The 22,592-nt window shown below is 35.1% G+C and overlaps 1 protein-coding gene and 1 pseudogene across 1 annotated transcript in view; one reads left to right on the forward strand and one right to left on the reverse strand.

Moving 5' to 3' along the window:
• GPC5 (glypican 5) overlaps positions 1–22,592 on the reverse strand; it is a 1,282,273-nt gene that overhangs the window by 1,102,596 nt on the left and 157,085 nt on the right. The window lies entirely within an intron of this gene.
• Positions 11,702–14,026, forward strand: LOC105880163 (antiviral innate immune response receptor RIG-I pseudogene; annotated as a pseudogene).

Here is a 22,592-nt window from a genome sequence, read left to right on the forward strand (position 1 = left end):
TTTATGGAGAGAACTCTTTAAAATTTCACATATAGCCTTTCTTCCTGCCAGGTGATCTGGATGAGAGCTGGTTCAAACAAGAGGAATCTCATTCTGCCCCAAACTCAAAACTGCCCTCTGCCTCCCAGAATACGTGACCAAGCCCAGCTCCTCTGTCATACTTTGTTCCTCCCAGTAATGAAGTCTCAGAAGCCTTCTTCTGTACTACTCACTACCGCAGCCATGCCCAAACGTTTCTAAACTCATATTGTACTAGTTATTTTTCAAAGAGAAAATCCTCATTCCACATGAAAATTGACAAATTCAAACAAATATGGGTTGAGGGGGCTGAGGGAGGGCACATAACTCCATATTCTAGGAATATCTCAGTTCCCTGATACAGATATAAAATCTTATTCATCAATATCCTTTTGACTATATTAATTCAAATGCCAAATAAAAAATAAGATTATTTGTTTTAATAATCACAAAGGGTGATTTGTTTTCATCACAAAGGGTGATTTCTTGAACTATGCTTTATAAATGCTGACCCTAGATCAATTAAGAAATTTCTAATCACATACACAACAGCCAATCTCATACAATCTATCAGAAAGAACCAGAGAAATGTGTTCAGGAACTAGAAAGCAGTATCATCAATCACACTAGCCAGCCAGTCTTTATGTGATCTTTATAGTGATCATGATACAAATGCTATCAACACTAAAAAGCTATGACTTTTTAGATCATGGCTTTTTAAATTGATATTAACTTTGCTGCATGATTTTTGGTGCAGTGGTTAAAGACAAAAATAAAGAAGCTATTACAGTACAAATAAATATCTGGGTATACAAATGAACCCTCACTAAAATATTTATTTGAAGTTAATTAAATTCCATTATTACATCCATCATTACAAATTATCTCCTGTGCTCCAATCATTGGGTTAATTGCTTATTATCTCAGAAAGACGGATAAAGGAAAGTCAAGTCACTCAGAAGATTGCTACTTTGATTTCATATGAGTAATGATTTATTTTTTTTTTATCTAAAATGACTGCTATAATAGATTAGCTAAATGCAGCACACTCTTACAAATAGACTTCAATGTATCTGGGTCAGGTGCTTACAAAGGCTAGAAAATGCTGGGCATACAAATATTTCCAAGATAAATAAAGAAAATTCCTCAACATCCAGGACAATTGTGAATGCATGTAGTTCATTCTCCCACAGATAAACCTTAAAGAAAAAAATCTAGGAGACACTAGATACAAGATTGTACAGTGTTCCTCCCTCATAAGTTTTTATGTGTGCATTCTTGCCTGGACAGTAAACAGTGGTTGACTGAGAGACTCAGTATATTTTCTATTCACCCTATCTCATTAATGACCTCTCAGTTTCTATCCTTCTCCATTCTTTCATCCTCAACCTTATGTCTGTTAATATAAGATATTTTAAACATCCACTTCTATACTTTATAAGTAAAACATAGGTACAGGATTGGGTAATTATGTCATTTGATAATATTTTCTTCATACAATCTGTGTATCAAAGAGTCATATATTTTTGGCACTACACTGTACCAAACACAGTGTTAGGTACATATTTCTATGAATAGCTATTGATTGGTTATTTCTATGAATGCTCATTGATTGGTTGTTTTTAAAAAATAACTGTCAAACTACCCAATAAATCATCATTTTGCTGTTCAAAGTGCTTTAAAATAAATCTTTGAGATATCCTTACAATGAAAACCCCATTAAGGACAGAGTCTTTTTGGCCATGTTAATTTCTATATATACAGGACCTAATAAAATGTCTCAAACACAGTTCTAGACATAGCTCAATTCAATATATAATAACAAACATTATGACAGGTTAAGATAAAGACAAATAGACTGGCCAGGCGTGGTGGCTCACACCTGTAAACCTAGCACTCTGGGAGGCCGAGGCAGGCAGATTGCTCAAGGTCAGGAGTTCGAAACTAGCCTGAGCAAGACCCCGTCTCTACTAAAAATGGAAAGAAATTAATTGATCAACTAAAAATATATATACAAAAAAATTAGCCAGGCATGGTGGCACATGCCTATAGTCCCAGCTACTCGGGAAGCTGAGGCAGGAGGATCGCTTGAGCCCAGGAGATTGAGGTTGCTGTGAGCTAGGCTGATGCCACAGCACTTACTCTAGCCTGGGCAACAAAGTGAGATTCTGTCTCAAAAAAAAGAAAGACAAATAGACCCCTTTCTTTTATGTATTGAGTATACATTTCCCAATTAGTTGACTAAAATTAATTATAGAAGGAAAGATGAGCATGCCAAAGTATATACATCTTCCTATGATCAGATTAAAATCACACATTAAATTGATGCTAAAACACTGAAATAGATAAATGGATAGAAAAACTTAAACGTCTACAGTTATGCCCAAATGCAATCTGTTACATTATATTCATTATTTCAATAGGTTAACTATAGAAATTATTAGCAAAACAGAATATAAATAATTGGGTCTTAAAAAATAATAACTGGGTCTTTTTCATCATTTTAATTTTAATTTTTCCAGCTTTATTGAGGTATAATTGACAAAATTGCATATATTTTTGATGTACATGATTTTTGATATATGTATACATTGTGAAATGATTGTCACAATCAAGCTAATTAACATATCTATATTATCCACACATTATGATTAGATCAGGAAGCTATATTTAATTATAAGAAAGGAAAGTTTAAAAGGAAGACACATTCATTGAGGTCTTATTATGTATAAATGCTTATCTTTTCCATGAAGATTTCTGGAATATTTCCACTAATTAGATGTTTCCCAAGACATTTTCAGTTTTAACAAAACCGCATCATCATCAAACATTCAGGTGCTAAGAAGCCTCAATATATTTAAATTATAGCTTGCCCAATTTATAACATGTTCTCATGAATGAAGACATAATTACCACTCCTCCATATCCCACCTCAAAATGAAGGACTGTATAATTATGAAGTAATAAGATGGTTTCTCTTTTGTAACTTATGTAAATTAATTTCACTACTTTACAAAAGTGAATTGTTCCTATGATGACTGAATTAATGTTTTTACTTATTTGTATTTCCTTTTAATTATAGTATTGAGTTTTAAATGTACGTGTTATTTTTTTTTAATCATTTCCATAAGGAAGTGGACTCTTATGTGAATCAATTATGTAAACAGAATTTTTTTTAATGATGATGTTTACTTAAGGCTACTCTGTGTACATATGCTCAAAGATAACAATCATGCTAATCAGTTATCAGGCTTGGTTTATGATAAGATGAAAATGTAAAGAAACTTTATTTATAAAGATAAGGACTTGAGCATTCTGAACATGCAAATATTAAGAGTAGGTGAATTTTTAGTAACTATACAAATATGTTTAAGGCACAACAAAATGAAAGAAGGATTGATATTTAGCAGAATCAGAAAACAAGTTCAATTACAGAATAGCAAATCCATGAGAATGATAAGTATAGAACAATATTATATAAGGGAGTTTTAAATTGCTAGGCATTTATAAAGATTATTAAAATATGGTAATAAGGATAACCTTTTGTACTTATGAAACTTTTTTCCAAAATAATTGAAAAACTGCAACTAATATATGAAATCATTGCCTTTGTATAAAACAATTAACTACAATACACATCAAAGTAGAAATGGACCAAGGAATATGAAGACTTTGGGCATCCTGGAGTGCCAGTCTGACCAGCAAAGGAAGAATGTAAAAATCAAGGTCAGTCACAGATTGACCACAACCAGATCTTTTTTTCGGTTTTAGATATTCTAATCAGATAACTGAAAATAGTTATTTTTCATATTCCATGTGAATGAATTTTAATGAAATAGCTCTACCTGTAACATATTTACATGTTATGTATTTTTATAAATGTCTGTGTCATTTAAGGATTTTTAAAAATTTTATTAGATGATAAATCTCATGCCATACAATATAAAAAGTTCATTGTCACTGATACTTTAAAAGTTAGTTTTACCTTTTTCCAGTTATTATGAGAATTCTCAGAAACACTAGAGCAGCAACAGCCTTGGCAAAATCTTTACTATTATTCATGATTTAGGCTTTGAATTTTTTGAAGTCCTTAAACAGAATCTCTGTCAAGATAGGCACAAGAATTATAGAAACATAGTAAAGGAATACAAAATGATAGAGTTTCAAATAGTACAGAATTGAGGGTTACTAAAATTACTGTGTTACCTCCCCCATGGTCTCTACCTTCTGCCATCTTGTAAAAACTGTTCTGGGTGAAAGAGCGGATTAAACATAAATTTAGCACCTTCCTTTTCTGCTTCAAAAATACGAAATTAATGAAAAACATTTTATGCCCAAAAAATCCAAGTAAAGAAAATCTCAATGAGCCAGAAATGAACAGAGAACTCAGAGTAGTGAATAGGAGCTAAAACCAATAGCTCACAGACAAGATGATCTGTGGGTATCACAGACAATGTCATCAGGTAAATGCCCCATTTGGGACCCTCAGGCAGGAACAGGTATCCCATGTGAAGTCAAGGATCAGGAATGCAGTTTCTTCTAAGAATGAAGACAGAAACAGTGTCCCCTACTCACCTACCTAACAAAAATAAATTATTCCCTATGGCTACAACATGTAGGTACAACCTTGGTGAGACTGGTTCAAAATGGGTTTATATTTCATGGGGTGGGGAAGGTAAGGTCTCATAATTACACAAACATTGGGCAAAACTCATGAGTTGAGGCACTGACATAAAGTGATGTTGCATATCCAGTGATGCTAGTGTATATACAGGCTTGAATTAACTCACAGGACGGGCATATAAAGGAAAATCTCTCTCAGAAGGTGAGCTCAAAACAAGATTTACAAATGATGAGTAAGCTCAATGTTGGAAAGATGGTTAATCTATGCTACAACTGAGAAAATTAATTTTCATAAATTAGTTATATCAAAGAAAATTTTAAAAGGATTTTGACTTCTGGATCTCGCTGAGATTTAATAACAGGCACTAGATTTAGCACCATGCCAGAACTGAACAAAAATAGAAAATAACCAAATAGGCGAATCAATTGATTTTTAAGATGATGAATATCAGGCAATGAAAGAGAGTGGTCCTTGAGAGCTAAAGAAAAAAAAAAAAAAAAAAAAAACAAGGTGAGTCCTACAATCGCCCCAATTCATTGCTTTGAGAGATTTTCCAGGCTTTGCACTTGGAAGAGAAACTTATGCTGAGCAGGGAAGACTTCCTGAGTTAAAGAGACACTGCTAAGAGTCTGGAGAAATCAAAGCAGTTATAGTTTACAAGACAATATCAAAAAGAAGAGAGTTTCACAGAGGGAAAATTCCAGGCATTTGCTGAGGGTCTCACTGGAGTAGTCACCAGAATATTGATCAATCCATTCATGTAAGGCTACCAGCAAAAACAGGAGAAAGAGAACTCAAAAGAATTAGAGGGAATGCCCAAGACTCACACAAAAGATTGTGTCTGTCCCTTTCAGTAACACTGGAAAATCTCACAATTCATGAGACACTAGGTAGAGTACACAGAAGGGTCTTGCCCCATGGTAGGGAATCATTAACCCTAGACTAAACATGGCTCTGGTCCCACCTAAAAATCTGAAAAGAAAGACCCAAAATATCAAGCTTAACTGTATGTGAAAAATATTTATAGGAATATAAAAATATCTAACACACAAGATGGCAAAGTTAACAATGTCTGATATTCAGTCAAAAATTACCAGGTACCAGGCATGCAAAGAAGTAGGAAAACGCACTGATAATTAAAAGAAAAAAATCAACAAATAAAAACCAATGCAGAACTGACAAACATAATTAACAGAAAAACACATGACAACTGATTTAACCTGGCCATTTTTTTAATACATGGCCAGATTTAAACCTGACCATATATTTAATCACAAAATATATAAATGATCTAACCCTACTAATTTAAAGGAAGATATTAACATATTAGATACAAAACATGACTCACCTATATGCTGTCTATAAGAAATGCACTTTCAATATGAAAACAATAGGTTAAAAGTATAAGGATGGAAAAAGACTAATTTACTAATTAATTAAACCAGAATGGCTATATGAGTATCAAAGGTATTTCAGAGCAACAAATATTATCAAGTACAAAAAAGATGATTTCATAATGATGAAGGGGTCAATTCATAAGGATGATATAACAATCACTAATATTTATGAACTCAATAACAGAATTCACAATACCTGAAGCAAAAAATGACAGAACTACAAAGAGAAAACAGAACAGTCAACAACTGAAGTCAGAGATTTCAATATCCTGCTTTCACTAATTGACAGAACAGTGGACAGATAATCAGTACAGAGGATAGCCACCAGATACGGTAACATGAAGGTCACTAAAGCATTTGTAGAGAAATGGTGGGGACAGCAACCTGGCTAAACTGGGTTGAGAAGAGAATGGGACATCACTAAATGGAAACACCACTCTAAAAGTGTCTTCAAAAAATTTTGCTATAAAGAGGAGATAAGAAATGAGCCGTACAAAGGGCAGTGTGGGAGTCAAAGGTTCCCTTTGCTTTTTTGGAATATAAGGCAAAGTAGAACAAATGTGCATGCATAAAGGGAAGTTCAGGCAGGACAGGAGACAATTATGTACAGTACAAAAAACAATGGGGATAATTAAAGGAGACAAGTTGGAAAAGGCAAGAGGAAGGAGAAGCCAGTAACAAGAAGACAGCATAAAACCTTCAGACATTTGAAACATAAAAATATATGCCTGAGTAATTCATAAGTTTAGAAATAAATCATAATGAAAATTAGAAAATATTTCAAACAGAACAAAAACTAAAGTAGTAGTAGAAATAAAAAGTGGTGATGAGGCAACTAAAGTAGCATTAAAGGGACATTTATCATCATAAAGTCTTATATTATTTATTTTGTTGTTGTTGTTGTTAGAGACAAGGTCTCCCTCTGTCACTCAGGCTGGAGTGCATTTGCACAGTCATAGTTCACTGTGACCTCAAACTCCTGGGCTCAAGCAATCCTCCTACCTCAGCCTCCCAAGTAGCTAGGACGACAGGAATGCACCACGGTGCCCAAGCTGGTCTTGAATTCCTGACCTCAAGCAATCCTCCTACCTCGGCCTCCCAAAGCACTTGGATTTCAAGCCTGAGCCACACGCCCCACCTTATATTAAAAAATTTTAAAGGCAAAACATAAATGAAAAGAATCCCACTTAGGAATTAGAAAAAAGGAAAGGCAAATAGATGCTCTGTAGGTTTGTTTCTATATCTGGACTTCTTAGAGAACATAAGACATAAAGTTATCTGAAAGTAAATTACTGAATGGACTTGACAGTCAGGCTTATCAACCAAATAACAGATCAATTGCTTAAAGGCCAAACCTGCAAAGCTCAAGGAGACACATACTATTTAAGTATGCTTCCAGTTACATTGACAATTCTGTCTGTTCTGTTTTCTATCAAAGACAAACGGAAATAGACAAGATCAATGGAAGAAGTTCCTTGTATAGAAATCACCAAACCATACGTTCAGTATCTCAAAAATGTACATACTAATCTACCAAAAGCTTTTGAAGGCCTCTTTTTTAGCTGTACACCATTGATATATATCCAGATACTGAGGTCACAGAAACCAATCATATCCCTTAAAAACTGCAGTTTTTTTCCTATAACAAAATGGCAAAACATTATTTTGTAATCCTTTGCCTCCGGATAGAAAATCTAATCTGTATTAATTCAGGAGGAAATTAATTCCTAGGAAAAAGCTATGAAGAAATATTATAGCATGGGATATAATAAATTGTCGGTCATTCCAAAACACGGATAATTGTATACGAAATGAAGTACGAAACTCTCTCGCAAATAAGAACCTTTTGAAAAATAAGGCTATTATGTGTGTTATTTGGTCTGTCAAGTAACATCCTTCCATTTTTTTTTTTTTAATTCTTGGTAAGAGCACATTTCTTGGTTAATCATGGTCAAAAAGGGAATGTCTTTGCTCTTCATCAGGTCACAGATATTACTTTAAAAGATTCACATTATAAAGCAGACTAGAAATAAGATGTTTATCAAATCAACATTCATTTATACACTGATTAAAAAACACATAATACTTGGGCCAATCTTTTGCTGAGATCATGGGATAGAAGGACACATCATTTATCTCAAAGAACACTCATTTCTGCTGGGCCTAAGTAAGTAAAGCAACATCTGTAATCAGGGTGGTAAAAGCTGTGATGCAGTTGTGCCCCTGGGATTCTGCAGCATAAAAGGTTATAGATATGAGAGTCTTTACTGGTAGTTGAAGAGGCGTCATTTTAACTATAGGTCCTTTGTATTTCCAGAGACTGGCTGATACTTATCAAACATTAGAAATCTATACATGTAGCTATGGCAAATATGTTCTTAAGATTCAAATTTGTACCATATGACATTTAAAATTAACTTTCTGAGTATGTGCTACCCGGCTTTATATAGAAATACCAGATTATTCCAAAGCACGTATTAGTTTAAGGACAAGGCTCTGGAGTCACACTGCCCAATATTGACTATGTAGCCTTGGGAGAGTTCCTTTATTTCTCTGAGCCTCATTTTCCATTACAGTGATGTCTACGGCAACCACTTGGATGAAATGATGAGGATGCTTGCAGTTAAGCAGCCAAGATTCGCCAATAGAAACAGGCCAATCTTCTTGCAAAACAATCCTGCTCAAACTACAGAGGCTGAACTTGGAAATGTTCTGACATCCACCATGTTCACCAGACCTTGCACCAACTCAATACCACTTCTTCCAAGCTTTGGGCAAGGAAAAATATTTAATTCTCAACAAGCTGTGGAGAAATCTTTTGGCAATTTCATTGCCACTCGCTTTCTAGCATTCTTTGCTGCTGGCATAAACAAGCTGCCATTGAGATGGCAAAACTGTGTTGAGAGTTTAGCATCAGTTGAGTTGATCCTTTGATTAATTGTACCGCTTCTTGTTTGAGATATAATAAATTACACTTTTGATTCAAAATCGGACATTTCATATTTATTGATATAATATTTCCTTAACTTTAGGCTCTCTCTTAATTAATAAAGAGGCATCTATTTTGGTATCTCAGATAACACTTTCCAACTATACACCTTTTATCTGTTTTACTTTCTTTATCAGACTAACATCTGAATACAAGTGGTGATAGTAGGCATCATTGTTTCCTTTCCAATCTAAGAGAGAATGTTATCAACATTTTATTATTAAATATAATGCTTGCTGTAGGACTCTTTTTTAGCTATCTTTACCAAATGAATCTCTATTTCTAGATGTTAAATGTTTTTATTATAAATGCATTTTTATTATTGTCAAATAGTTTTTGCTTATATTGAGGTGATCCTGAGATTTTCCCCCTTTGGTCTTGCAAAGTGTGAAATTACATTAAATAATTTTCTGATGTTAAACTAATATTGCCAAAAATCTCAATCTTCTCTATTTCCTAAAAAATATTACACATCTTTTTTTTTTTTTAAGTTCATGTCAGATATTTCCATTATCCATAACCTCTGAGTCTGTATCTTTTGTTTCTTTGGCTTTCTGTCATGTTTTCAAGTCTTCTCATACATTTTTCTTTCCTTTTCTTTCTTTTTTTTTTTTTTTGAGTGCTAGCTGTTGTACATGGAAAATTAAAGAGATAAACTGATGACAGTCCCCTTCTCTAAAAAATATTTTCTTTTGATTTTTAGAGTTTGCCAGAAATGTCAGGAAGTCCCTATCAAGTTGACTACTCAGAAATTGAAATTATTCAATGCTTGACTTCCACACCAAGGAGGAACAGTTTACTTCGACTATAAACTTAATCCTAAAGAAAAGATCTTCATTGGCAATACCTAACTTCCAAAGCTTTTCCCCCCAGGCCTGTGAATCTGTTAAAATCTCTGCTTAGTGTCTCAGCTTCTCACTTGACTCTCCCAAAATCTAAAAACACAAGAGGGAAAACCTTTATAAGCCAGGTTTACCATTCTGGGTTATATTTTTTGCTTGCACTTTAACACTACAATTATTTAACAACATATTAGCTCTCTGATGCCTTCTAGCAAATGTTTATGCATATTTTTGAGATGTCCTAATTGTTCTCAGTGAGAGAACAATTAATAGTCTAATTAACAGTCTCTTGTGTTTGTTGGTGTGTGCGTGTGTGAGTGAAATTTGAACATTTTCTTCAGATTAAGAAAACTGAGAAAGGTCATTACATTGAGTTTTAAATGTCAAAATTCTGCATTGATAATTTAATCATCTTAAAGTATAATGGCCTCATAAACTGTGCAGGATTGAAATTATAAACATTTTATGTACAAGAGAATTGATGTTGCAAATAAATATGCAACTACAAAATCTCATCAGTAAACATATATCCTGGAATTAGTTATGACACAAGCACACAAATAGCTAGAGATGGAAAAGAGACCAGAAAACCAGTCCCTGCCCTTACAATAAAGGCAGGCAGACCAGAGCAAGGCCAAGAACCCAGATCTCAGCTAAGGGGGAGATAAGAGTCAATCCCAGCATCAAGTCAGATTCAAAGCAGAAAAGGCAAAGTTGAGAATTCACAGTACAAATCCAAGTTTAAAGAAGCCAACAATGATGGGGCCAAGATAGTGTTAATATATGTTTCACTCTAATTTCCTATCTACTTATTTCCTCTAAAAAATCTGTTTTTTAGAATACATAGAATATAGCACACATTACACAGTTAAAAACTGACCATGCATACACACATATATAATAAATTAACTTATATAGGCAAAGTAATAAAAAGCCAAAAGAACTTCACAAGCTTCTGACTCTAAGAAAAACAATGACTGTGTGCACAGCAAGGAGTAGGAAGTAGGGGGAGAGGGAAGTATAAAGTGGAAGAGGAAGAACTGAGGTAAGAGAAAAGTCAAGATCATACCTGTGGCTAGATCTCAGGTGGGAAAGCTAAAGAAAAAAATCCCAAAGCCTAGGTAAAGCTGCTGGAAATTTCATTCAAGAAATAGTACCTGGAGATGGGAGAGCGAAGCGCTTAATTAAGGAAGGGATTTTGGAGTTTCTTGGCACTGAGGAAATAGGACCCGTAGGCCTGCAAGCCCAGGCAGTGGACACCGTGGAGCCCCACCAGACCCAGGCCTACCTATGAATAAATAATCCAGTCCAGGGTGCAAGGACTCAACTGGCTTCATGGGGTCTCAGCAGCCGCTGGGGTTTCCTGTCCCTGGAGGAGGGTGAAATGCCCTCGCCTGTTCCCACATCCAAGGCTGGCGAAAAAGTCCCGGGAACACCTTTGTGGATCCTGTCACCATGCACCCAGATTTTTGGAAGCTTGCCCCGCATCCTCCAAGATGAGGTGCTGTAGATTCAGGCAGAGAAAAACAACAATGGCGTGATGGAGGCTGCCACACTTTTTCTAAAGTTCCTGTTGGAAGTCCAGGAGGAAGGCTGATTCTGTGGCTTTTTGGATGCCCTCCAAGTAGGTTATTCCAGATTTTATGAAGTCATTGAAAGTTGGGATTTCCAAAAACTTGAAAAGTTGGAGGCATATAGATCACTTTTAAGGCATTTACAACCAGAATTGCAAAGAAGAATCATTCCAACAAATATCCTTCATGAAGTATCTGAATATTTAATTAATCAAGGATATGAAGAAATTATACAAGTTTGTTCCAATAAAGGGACCATGGCAGGTGCAGAAAAAATGGTGGAATTCTTTCTCAGATCAGACAAGAAAAACTTGTCTGGCCTAAAACTTTGAAACTCATTTTGGAGAAAGAAGAGAACCAGTTCAGTGAACTGTGGATTGTAGAGAGGTGCAAAAGATGTTGAGATAAAAGATCTTGAGGATGATACAATGGAAAATTCCAACATACAGATTCTACTGGAAAGATCCAGAATATAAAAATCATAGTCAGAATTGATGTCCACCTTCAGAAGTAACTCCTCCTAACTTTAACAGCCCATTTAAACCAAGAAATTACCAGCTAGATCTTACTTTGCCTGTCAAGAAAGGGAAAAAATACAATAATATGTGCTCCTGCTGGTTGTGGAAAAACCTTTGTTTCACTTCTTATATATGAACATGATCTTAAATTTCCACAAGGACAAAAAAGGGAAGGTTGTCTTTTTTGCTAATCAAATCGCAGTATATGAATAGCAGAAATCTGTGTTCTCAAATATTTTGAAAGGAGAGTGGCAGGCATTTCTGGAGCAGCAGCTGAAAATGCACCAGTGGAACAAATTTTTGAGCACAGTGACATCCTCTTTTTAACACCACAGATTCTTGTGAACAACCTTAAAAATGGAACTATTCCATCACTGTCTGTCTTGTCTTCGATGATATTTGATGAATGCCATAACACTAGTAAACACCACCCATACAATATGATAATGTTCACTTATCTATCTAAATCAGAAACTTGGAGGATCTTCAGACTCACTGTCCCAGGTCATTCGCCTGACTGCCTCAGTTGGTGCTGCAGATGCCAAAATCACAGATGAAAGCCATGGATTATATCTGCAAACTATATGCTTCTCTTGATGCATCAGTGATAGCAACAGTCAAAGCAACTTGGAGGAACTGGAGCAAATTGTTTACAAGCCCAAAAGCTTTTCAGGAAAGTGGAATCACAGACTACTGGCCAATTTAAATGTATCATGTCCCAGTTGATGAGGGAGACAGAGAATCTGGCAAAGAGTATCTACGGAGAACTCAAAAACTTATCTCAAATTCAAAATAGGAAATTTGGAACACAGAAATATGAACCATGGATTGTTACAGTTCAGAAAGTGTGCACGGTGTTTCTGATGACAGACAAAGATGAAGACAGAAGGATTTTGAAAGCACTGTTTTTGTATACTTCACATTTGCAGGACTATAATGATACCCTCATTATTAATGAACCATGCATGAATGAAAGACATTCTGGATTCCTTGAAAGACTTCTTCAGCAAAGTCTGAGCAGCAAGATTAAAAGAGATTGAGCAAGAGATTACTTGGAGATTTGAAGAAAAGCTTCAAGAACTAGAAAGTGTTTCCATTGATGCTTGCAATAAGACCCCTAAACCCAAAGACCTCTGCTTCATCTTACAAGAAGAATACCACTTAAACCCAGAAATATGAACCATTCTTTTCATGAAAACCAGAGCACTTGTGGATGCTTTAAAGAAATGGATTGAAGAAAATTCTAACTCAGCTTTCTAAAACTGGGCATATTGATCAGATATAAAACAAATCAGAACATAGGAATGACTCTCCCAACACAGAAGTGCATATTGTATGCATTCAGAATCAATGAAGATAACAAAGTTCTGATCGCCACCTTGGTTGCAGACGAAGGCATCAACATTGTGCAGTGTAATCTTGTCCTCCTGTATTGAGTATATGGGCAATGTCATCAAAACGATCCAAACCAGAGGCAGAGGAAGAACAAGAGGCAATAAGTGCTTTCCTCTGAGTAGCAATGCTGATTTAATTGAAAAAGAAAAATTAAACATATACAAAGAAAAAATGATGAATGACTCCACTTTAAGCCTTCAGACATGGGACAAAGCAATATTTAAGAAAAGATTGTCAATATACAGATTCATTAAAAATTCACCAGAGATAGTCAAGAAAAAGCAAAAACTGTACTTTATAAGGAAAACTAAAAACTGCTATGCAGAAAATGCAAAGCCTTGGCATGTTATACAGCTCATGTAAGAGTGGTAGAGGAATGTCATTGCACTGTGGTTGGAGATGATTTTAAGGAATGCTTTGTGGGTAAACCACACTCCAAACCAAAGAAATTTTCAAGTTTTGGGAAGAAAGACAAAATATTCTGTGCCAAACAGAACTGCAGCCATCATTGAGGAATCCATAAAGTATGAGACATTTGAGATTCCAGTTATAAAAATTGAAAGTTTTGTGGTAAAGGGCATTGCATCTGGAGCACAGACATTATACTCAGAATGGAAGGACTTTAATTTTGAGAAGATACCATTTGATGCTGCAGAAATGTCTAAATGACTTCAGGGCCTTAATCTTCAGTTAAAATGGATTATTTGAACCATTAAAAAAAAAGAAATAGTACCTATTTTTACTCATATAATATTTTATAGAGGATAATAATCTTTAACCTATTTTGTTATATTCGCTTTTCATTGAAAATTTTAAAGTATACATCATCTTTAAGTATTGAGATTAATAATAATAAAATGTATTACTTGAACTATTTTATTCCTTATATGATATAAAAATTATCACCCAGAAAGTACTTTAAAAAGATTTAAAAGGATTCTAAAGCTCTAATTCTGAAACTCTTACAGATAGCAAAAAAGTTACCTAAAAATATTATGATGCAAACTCTGAATTATAAGAGCTTAAGGAGCTCTTATAATTCTTAAAGCACAAGAATGCACAAATAAAAAAAACAGGCCAAGCTAGTACTCAGTGCAGTAGGTGATAGAGCTGAGGCTAGAGCAATGAATCAGACATGATCCCATGCCCTAATAGAACTGACAAGAGGGAAAAGACACATGAGATAGGTAAGCATTACAAAATGTCACAGCACTCACATAACTGCATGCATGGGTGAAGCTGAAGTCCGAAAGAATAAGGAAATGAGGAATGATAAGATGAGTAGATAAAGAAGGTGACACTAGAGTTTTGGAAGAGTAAACATTTAGCTGAGAGGATATTCCAGGCCAAAGAGGCATCCAAAGCAAATATATAAGACTCTGACCTCTGAGCAAACTTAAAACAGTTCTCTGGCCGGGCGCGGTGGCTCATGCCTGTAATCCTAGCTCTCTGGGAGGCCGAGGCGGGCGGATTGCTCGAGGTCAGGAGTTCGAAACCAGCCTGAGCAAGAGCGAGACCCCTTCTCTACTATAAATAGAAAGAAATTAATTGGCCAACTAATATATATATATACAAAAAATTAGCCGGGCATGGTGGCGAATGCCTGTAGTCCCAGCTACTTGGGAGGCTGAGGCAGGAGGATTGCTTGAGCCAGGAGTTTGAGGTTGCTGTGAGCTAGGCTGACGCCACGGCACTCACTCTAGCCTGGGCAACAAAGCGAGACTCTGTCTCAAAAAAAAAAAAAAAAAAACAGTTCTCTGTAGTTGGATCATAGGTGTGACAATGCATTCCAATTGCCATGGGCTGTCCAAAGAGATTAAAATCATTACAAAAGGGGATATGACATTTTGCTTTCAAGAGTAAACCTTTAAAATTCAAATTGAGTAAGTATTTAATATTTTAGAAAATGTTTTAAAAGTGGATAGCAAGCATTAGCACAGTATTTCTAAAAGTACAAGACACAAAACCTCAGTAAAGACCAGACTATGCCTTTTTTCTTCTAGAAACAAATCAAATGAAAAAATGAAGAGTGATTATAGATGAAAATTTCAGCATCCTAAACTACAGGAACTGTATTAGGTTCACATTATCAACTTTGGGGAACACAGTGAAATTTGAATCAAACTTCTTTTCAAGAAGGTAGTCCTGGGACACTAGCAACAACTCTCTTCAATGAGAGGGTGGTGAAATGACAAAGGGGGTAGTAAATTCTGGAAGAAAAAAACACAAACATTACATTACTAATCTAATGCCGCATAAGAAATTTCCTAAAAGTTATCTGCTTAAAACAGTATACATATATTACAGGTTTTTTGGGTCAAGAATTTGGGTGTAATTTAGCTAGATGATTCTAGAACAGAGGTCATCAAACTTTTTAAACAGGGGACCAGTTCACTGCCCCTCAGACCGATGGAGGGCTGTTGGAGAGCGCACATTCCACACATATGCACTGTGGGCCCTGGACAAGTTGGCTGCTAAGCAGGACAGGCAGCGGCAGCAAAAACACCCGGTGGGCCAGATAAATGTCCTCAGTGGGCCACATGTGGCCCGTGGACCATAGTTTGAGGATGCCTGTTCTAGAACATGGTCTCTCATGAGGTTACAGTTAGGACTTTGGCCAGAACAGCTGTCATTTGAAGCCATTGACTGGAGTGGAAGGATCTGCTACGGGCAGGACATGTCAGTCACTTGCTACGTGAACCTCTTTGTAGGACTTCTTGAGTATCCTTACAACATGCCAGCTGGCTTTCCCACAGAGTAAGTGATCCAAAATGAGAGAAAGGAAGGCAAAAAGTACAATATCCTTCATGACTTAGCCACAGAAAATACACAGCATCATTTTTGCCTTATTCTATTTATTGGAAGCAAGTTATTAAGTCTAACTCATACTTAATGGGAAGGGAATTAGGTTCTACCTTTTGAAAAGAATGTCTAAAATTTCTGGACATATTTTAAACCACCACATATAGCTTCCAACATGTGAGTACAAGGGTCAGAGGTGTCAGAAGTTTATGGAAAAACAGGGAAAGCCCATTTTAGAGCTATATTTTCAACTTTAACTCAACAACTTTAAGAAATCTATCAAGTATTTTAAAAAAGCATCTGATAGCCCTCACATTTCCATTTTTCCCTTCTGACCACGTTTCATATTAATAACAGAAGCTTGTCACAGTAAGGAAGACATGTAATCTGAAAATTTCTAACACAATAAATGGAGGAAGAGAGGAAGAAAGGCAACAAAAAATGAGGAATACATCAACAACAGCCATGGAAGGTAGCAATATAGAAGAACATATTAACAGCTCACCAAGGAGAAAGATCATAGGCCCTGAGGCTTTTCTGAAAGAGGACTTCTTTCCAAAGCAGCCAACGCACTGCAGAGTCTGTGGGAGGTGGAGTAGTGGTGGAAAGGCCAATTTATAATTCAAATAATATTCCCCACTAGTACATTATGTACTCCTTTAACTAGATGAGCTCAGCTTCACTGGCACCGTTTCAACATATATAGAGAGAAAATGAACCACATTTCTTGCCCAAGTTTAATTACCCAAAGATCCAACTACTTCCACAAGCCCCGTCTGACAGCTAAGCGACTAAAAGGAAGTCCACATCATCCAGCCTTTCAGCCAATTTATGGCATGAGAATCTATATGTTCCCTAAGGAGACAAGAAGAACCTCTTGCAAGAGGCTAAAGTCCTTTTGCAGAAAAGCCTCAGGGAACAGTGGACAGGGGGTTAAATATAGAATCTCAGTATAAATTCTGACACAAGGAGGAAAACATATAAATATGTTTGTCTTTTCACATGCAAAAACAATTTTTTTACAGATGGAAGTCGAAAACTGTAAGCAATCAACTGAATCTACAAAGTGTGACATTAAGAGTTACACGTGAATTGAAATCGTGTAGAACTTTGTTTTATTTGGTGACTTCCAGTTGAGTTTGGCCAGCAGGAGGCAATGACAAGAGATTTCTGCTTCTGTGACATTCTGGCTTAGCCATATACCTTTAAGATAACAGTTTCTGGCAGGAGGGGCTCCCTTTCCCTGTTCCAGCTCTTAGCAGTCACTAGGAACATATCTCTTTCCCTTGCATCAAGAGGCACACATCCTAATTCTGCTCATCTCTGCATGTGTTCACGTACCCTGTGGTTCCTGTAATTTGGCACACACCTTTGGAAACCAAAAAGTTCCTTTAAAAAGTCCAACACTCTGTGCTGTTACCTGCTGTGAACATGACTTGATATAATGTATATATTTTTTTCAATTTACTTTTTTTGCAATTTATTTTTAGCCTCTGACTCTGCCTACATGGTTTTATTTGATTATTTTTCATTGACAAGTAAAATTGTATATATTTATGGTATACAATATACTTTGAAATAGGTATGCATTGTGGAAAGGCTAAATCAAGTTAATTAACATATGCATTACCTAACATACTACTTAATCATATTTTATGATGAGAACACTTAAAATCTACTCTCAGCAATTTTCAAGAATACAATACATTGTTATTAACTATAGTTTCCTTATTGTACAATATATGCCTTGAATTTATTCCTCCTGAGTGACTGAAATTTCACATTCTTTGACCAACATCTGCCCAATGTCCCTATCCCTCTGATAACCACCATCCTACATTGCTTTTGACTGACGTAATTCAGAACATTTCTACTTACTATTTCTTTGATATTCTTACATTATCAGTTTTGATACTAAATAAATTTGGTCTAAATTATTGGATTATTAGCATTTAAATAATCTTATTTAATACTACTTCAGTTGTTACTCCCTTTATTCTTTCAGAACACTTTCTGGTACTGAAAATAATGTGGCAACTATAAGGAAATAAAAACACAATTGATGTAATATAAAATAGTTTTTCAAATGTATAGCTACTTATGAGCACACTCTTAAAGAAAATAGCCCCATTACTCAAATTATTATTAATAGAAAATGTCACAACTTTCTCATTTTGTAGCCACCAAATTGGCCTCATATATTGTATTTCATAAAAACTAAAAAACTTTTTAAGAAATGACTAACATACATAGAGGAACAAAAAGCTGTAGGCTATTGAATTAAGCATCATACAACTAGTCAGTAAAATTCTTCTGCCAGTGGGTACGTTTTAACATGCATATAAAATAGTGTGTTCTCCTTAGGAAAAAACATTATATACTAGCTAAAGGGTAATATTTTCTTGTATAGGTCTATTATTCTCAACATCCCTAATTTCCAGTTGCAAATGGCTCTTTTTAAAATGCATTTTCAATATGCCCTATCTTCAAATGGATAATACTAGGAATTTTCAAACTGTCAATTAGTAATAAGCTTCAATTCATGGAACAAACACAATCTGACTCATTTGGGGTATACATCTCATTTATTTCAATAAATGTGATGTTACTTAGAAATTTGACTATTTTTGCTGTAATTTAGAAGGTCTTATTCCAAGAGAAAAGGAAAATGGAACTTTTTAAAAACTCTTTTAGTATTTAAATACTCAACAACAAATTCAATGTAGTAAAATAGGTCATAAAATTTGAGATAGAATTAGAATATTCATAGAAGTAAAACTTGAGAAGTGGTAGAAAATTGCATCTATAATCAAGCATTATAGATTGTATGATATGTAGCTTCTATTCCCCAGTTCTCTTTCTTTTCTGCATGAACTTTGGACCACCATTTTTCTCAAACTACTTAGTTTTTGGAGAGTTTTCTAGCAAAACAGTTTCCATGGCATAATGCCTAGATTTTCGGTTCCAGTAGTCTAGGATGATGCCTAGCAATCTGTAGTTTTAAACTGTACCTACAGAACTCTAATTCTGAACTAGGTTTGGTAGTCACTGTGGCATCTATTCAGTATCAGAACTATTAGAACATGGCCAGAATCCAAATTCTAATTTAATGTGACATTGGGCAAATCACTTAACCTTCATGGCTTAGAAAATTGATGTTTTGGGAGAAATCACTTTAGTTTCATGGCAATTGAGAGGCAACAATAAAATCAAGTCACAACCACCTCAGTACTTGGCACATAACCAGGCAGGCATATACAGTGTCCTTCCTGTTGACAGCAACTCTATAACTTTCTAATATTTTTGACCTGATTTCTGACAGACAAATTGACTCTGTTTTATAATTGCATATTCATTCTTACTTTTTTCCTAAAGAGACTCATAATATCAATGCTTGTCTTATTGGTCCTTTGTTGGCCCTATAGAATCCAACTCTAGAAAAACATCCATATCTCCAGGATTTCTGCTGATATGTCATCTCACTCTGATATTTGTAGATGCTTGAAGCATCTGACTCTGATCTAATTCTACCTCATGAACTCAGAATTACAAAACTATGTTAGAACTAGATAATATCAATTTTATAGCTTAGGTACTAAAGACTAAACAGTTTAAGTGATTTATCTAAAGTTACACAGTACATGACAGACTAGAAATAAAATCTCTATATTCCTAATCTTAGCTACTTAGTTCAAATGAGTTCCAGAAAACAAAATGGCGAACTAGAATTTAGTTCTGATTGTACCACATGAATATAGACCTTCAGACTTTTTAAATTTACATTATAATTACCAATTTACATTTCTATCAAAAAATAAGGTCAATATTTACCCTTGGTGATAGTTTGTGATAGTGTCATTTTTCCTGCAATATTTGAGGTAATTTTTTTTTTTTTTTACAAGAAACTCTCATTCATTTTATTTCATTTTGAGCAAGAATATATTATAATCCTTAAAATTCTTGGGAGGGTAATGATGGATGAAATTCAACCAATGATTTCCAAAGTATACCAGGATCTTATCAACTCCCCTAGAATTCAATATCTGTCAAACTTTCCACATTACATTTTCTCCCAAGAATTCTAATCACTTTGTTGCTTATTCTAGCCAATATTTTGTTAATTAGATTTTTTTCACTGTAGTATCAATATTATCACCAAATATTTAGTTGGCACTATGCATTTCTACCTTGCCTCTTCAAGACTGGTACCATCTCTACTAGCCAATGCTATTTTTCTTAATGATGCATATTATGTTCTATTTGATTAATATGGCTCTGTGAATCACAGTGAGAGAAAATACTAATAGTGATTGAACCTTCTAGGTTATATCTGTTATTCTGCCATCTGCTCAATTTCTGTATATAAAAAGTAGCATATTTTACTTAGTACTGACTTTTTTCCCATGGCTGAAGTAATAAACTCTCCAAGGATGAAATAGAGTACCATAGCTACTTATTTCTATAGAAACAGGAAAACAAACTATAATAAAAACTATAAATTTGGATACTTGTTAAATGGCTGAGGAGTATATTTGGTGCAGTGATAACTATTAAATGCATTTTAACATCCATAATAATTGAGAATAGTAGCAAAACAATCATTATGAATAGTGAAACAAACATAAACTAAGAAGAAATTGCTATTCATTATTTTTTGTGACATTTTTTTAGTGCCAGAGAATTCTTCCCTACTGTGATAATGGTACAAAATATCAATGTAAGCTATAAAATATAAAGCAATTTTTTTTTTTGGCATATTATGGGGGTACAGATTTTAAGGTTTCAATAAATGCCCATTCCCCCCCCCCCAAAAGTCTGAGTCTCCATCATGACCATCCCCCAGATGGTGCACATCTCACTCATTATGTATGTATATACCCGCCCCCCTCCCCCCTCCCACCTGCCCAATACCCTATTACTGTAGCACCTATGTGTCTACTTAGGTGCTACTCAGTTAATACCAGTTTGCTGGAGAATATATCTGGTGCTTGTTTTTCCATTCTTGGGATACTTCACTTAGTAGTATGGGTTCCAGCTCTAACCAGGAAAATATAAGGTGTGCTATATCACCATTGTTTCTTAGAGCTGAATAGTACTCCATGGTGTACATATACCACATTTTATTAATCCATTCTTTGATTGATGGGCACTTGGGCTGTTTCCACAGCCTTGCGATTATGAATTGTGCTGCTATAAACATTCGAGTGCAGGTGTCTTTTTTGTAGAGTGTCACTGGATCATTTGGGTAGATGCCCAGCAATGGGATTGCTGGATCAAATGGTAGATTCAGTTGTATCGCTTTAAGGTATCTCCATATTGCTTTCCACAGAGGTTGAACTAGTTTGCAGTCCCACCAGCAGTGTAGGAGTGTTCCTCTCTCTCCGCAACCACGCCAGCATTTATTGTTTGGAGATTTTTTGATAAAGGCCATTCTCACTGGGGTTAAGTGATATCTCATTGTGGTTTTGATTTGCATTTCCCTGATGATTAGAGATGTTGAGCATTTCTTCATATGTTTACCCTCCTTCTGGCCCTTGTCCGCTGTATGCTCGTCTTCTTGCTTCTTTCCTCTAGTTTCTGCTAGAATCGGTCTTTTCTGCAGAGACCCTCTGTCTGGCGGTGTTATTCGTCCGCCATCTTGCTCCGCCCCTCTGAGGTAATTTTTAACAGTTTCCTGCCCTTAACTATTTGCTAGAGCTGATAAACCAAGCAGCAGTATGCAATGACAGACTAGAAATAGACATATAGACACATAGGTGCACATGCAAACACATATATACATATGTACAGACACACACAATAAAAGTTTGAGACAAGTTTTCATTTTTACTGGAGCACTTACTTTCACATCAGAGTCCATTTCAACTTCATTTCTCCACATTTACCTATTTAGGAGATTATCTATAACCAAGTCTCACTTATATATTGACTATTCTCCAAGAATATAATCTGATTTTAATATGCTTGTATAATATGTAATTAGGAAATTAATCAGATACTGCTACTAGAAAATTTTTCAATATAAAATTGAACAGATTCAAATATTTGAAAGTAAAGAGCATCAATGCTATATTGCATATAAGCTGCATTTTGAGCTCTTAGGCTTTCACAGAGTGATGACTCATTGAATACATTTTGAATGAAAAGAGTGAATAGCTCTAAAAGTATTCAGCTTCATTACATTATAGCATGTATGATATCAGAAAATAAGCTGAAAAATCTCTTGGCAGCAGTCATCTTCCCTGAATTATTCTAATGACTACACAAGAAATGATCTGTATTCAGCAAGTTGCATGTATACATATGTAACACTAAAACACTGAAAAGTAGCTATCTTAAGTAAATTAAAGATCACCCAGACAAATGTGCTTGTGCCACTTATGGGCCAACAAACAGAAGCCTGTCTGTGAGTCTACTTTATCATTCTCAAATG

Source organism: Microcebus murinus, chromosome 13 (assembly GCF_040939455.1).
Source record: "Microcebus murinus isolate Inina chromosome 13, M.murinus_Inina_mat1.0, whole genome shotgun sequence".
In the NCBI taxonomy this organism is placed as follows: domain Eukaryota; kingdom Metazoa; phylum Chordata; class Mammalia; order Primates; family Cheirogaleidae; genus Microcebus; species Microcebus murinus.